This window comes from Lissotriton helveticus, chromosome 2_1 (genome assembly GCF_964261635.1).
Source record: "Lissotriton helveticus chromosome 2_1, aLisHel1.1, whole genome shotgun sequence".
Classification (NCBI taxonomy): Eukaryota; Metazoa; Chordata; class Amphibia; order Caudata; family Salamandridae; genus Lissotriton; species Lissotriton helveticus.
Window position 1 is genome coordinate 1,122,735,029 of NC_136059.1, and position 2,776 is coordinate 1,122,737,804.

Consider the following 2,776-nt stretch of genomic DNA (forward strand, 5'->3'; position numbering starts at 1 on the left):
CAAGCTCTTGCGCCATAGGGAGTTTCCGCTGACAATGTAGGGATTTCCGGTCAAAGCCTAGTGCAAGCTCAATTGTCGCAATCGCGTGGTTATTTCTATATGTGACTTATTGTAAAAGTAGATTTCTTTTCTCTCTCTGTGTTATAACCCGAAGCGTTCTGAACGTCATGGCGGATCCAGCGCAGGACGCTCCCCCTCCGCAGCAGCAGGCGCCTGCTCCCGTGACCGGGGCTGTAACTTAAAGCGTATTTGGAACATAATGTGTTTCTGATAATAACATATAGATGCAATCAAATTGAGAAGAACATATTTAATTTATGTATTCAGGACTGACCATGGGTAGCATATTTATTTTAGGAGATATTTTATTGTTCCGTTGTATCTGTGTGTGTATTTGTATTTACACCTTGGCCCATCTGAACTTCGGCTGAAACGTCTTCAGGGCAATCTTTGATGAAGGCCCAGGGTTTGAACCTGTCACCCCAGTGCATAGACTTAATGTGATACCCGAATTGTTAAGGTCGGGTGTGTAAAAATCAGTTTAGAGGGGAAGACCTTTTTAATATGCAATTTTAGGTTATATCCCTGTTTGACAAATATGCACGTACTTCAGCTGCTCACAGGCCGTTTGTTGTCGTCTTGCTGGGATACTTGCTTAGATGTCAAGTGACATGCATTTTTATATTAAAGAAAAAGTAAACGTTTCCACCTGTATTCTCGAAGACAGTAATAAAGGTCACTTAACTGTATTTCAGTCAAAAGTTCAAGTTGGGCCAGCTTTTCAATATGATTTGAACTTTGATGAACGGAGAACCTCCAATTTTGGATTTAATATAATGGCTGGTGGGGTAATTTTCCCTTAAAATGTTAGGATTCGTTTCTATTTGCTTTTCCTCTAAAGTGGAGTGGCCCAGATATTTACATCCATTCTCCTCATGTTCTCAAATGTTGATACTTTTGGCCGAAGAGGGCGTGTATATCACGTTTATTGGCTACCTGCTAATGTATGTGTATGTCTTATTGGCCATCTGTACATGCAAACAAAACAGCAGGGCCTGTTCTGAATACTATGGAGCAGATTTACAATAACTGGCGCATCCCCAGGGATACGCCAGTTATTGTGCGCCGCAGCTCCGCCACCCATGGTGCGCCGCATTTATAATGCGGCGCACCATGGGGCAAAAACGTCACGGATACGTCACGCATCTGTGTCGTAAAGGCGGCGCATTGCTGGAGTTGCGTCGCAAGCACAGCGCAGCTCCAGCAATGCTCTCGGGGGCTCTATCTGTCCAATACTGTCAAGCCTTACGCCTGCTTCAAGCAGGCGCAGGGTTTTGACGCAGCATTGGCCTAAAAGTGACTGAGTGAAATCTTGTAGATTTCACTCAGCCACTTCTAGGAGGTGTTCCTGTGCAGGAACGCCACCCCTCCTCCCCCCTGCGCCGGAACGCCTCCTTCTGCCGCATGGCTTTACAACGTGACGCATCTCCCAGATGCGTCACGTTGTAAATACCCCGCACCATGGTGCATCCTTCGCGCCGCTGCTGCGTCACAAAAGTGACGCAGCGGCGGCGTAAAAGAGGCGCAAGGGGCTTGTAAATCTGCCCCTATAATTTTACAAGAAATCTCAAAGCTTGTGAAAGTCACTGTTTCAGTGTTCGAACCGGAACATCGCCCAGGATGTTCACATACTACAAGTTACTAAGGACCTGACTCTTTCAACAATGATTGCTTTAACATAATCATTGCTTTGATCTAATTTTCCCTCATCCATCTCTAGAGCTGATTTTCTTATCCGTCTCAACTACTCCTACACATCCCCGTGCATGTTTTCCACTTAAATTAGCATCTATGTTCCTAATCTATTAAGTCAATTAATTGCCTAATGAAGGAAAATTTGGCATACTGAGCCCATAACTGTACCACTAGTTCTGTATGAAAATCAAATATATATTGAGCTCGCCTGTGTTTTTTTGTTCTACAAAGCACCTGTATGTAATGTTTATATTATGTTTCTAGTCGTTGTCTAGTTTAAATGGCACCCTCTACTTCCCTTCTCACAGGCCTGGTACGGTGTTTCAAACTCTAAAGTATGTATTTTCATTGTTTAAGGCCAGACTATCATTTATTTGATAAACCTAATACAGCCATATGTAGCGCATCATATATGTTTTTAGTTCAAAGAGGGAGCGCATTGATTGTATTAAGAAACGTCAAGATGAAGAGGTTGGTTCTTATGTGAATTTTCATAATGAGCTGGATCTCTAGTTTGGCCTCATGGTGGCAGGTTTCCATGCACGCCTAGGCTTTTCTTCCTTCTCTCTTTTTTTTTTTTTTTTTTTAGGTTTTGACTGGCGATGCGTACGCAGTGCGCATGCGCCAAAAAACCTTATGAGTTGTGTGTGCAGTCGGGTATACTCCCCCTCCTCCCATTGGCTAGCTCCATAAATGGAGGCTAGCCATTGGGAGAGGGCTCTGTCCGTCAATCTCGGACCAGATTCGGGGGCGTTCCCGAGAATTTTTGGCTTTTGGCAACGTCACGCTACGTCAGCCAAAAGCCGAGAACGCCCCCGAATCTGGTCCGCCATTGACGGCACTCGGCGCCCCCTCCACGAGTCCTGGGACCAGGTCCGCCTCACCTCGCAGCGCCCGATGGCAGCTTTAGGCAGAAGGGGCTGTCCGCTGCACGCCTTCTCTCGTTTGCTTTGTTGCCTGGTGTAGCACTGTGACGTCGGCACCCGTAGAAAGGTCTCGCGCAGCCAGAAAAGCGCTGCAT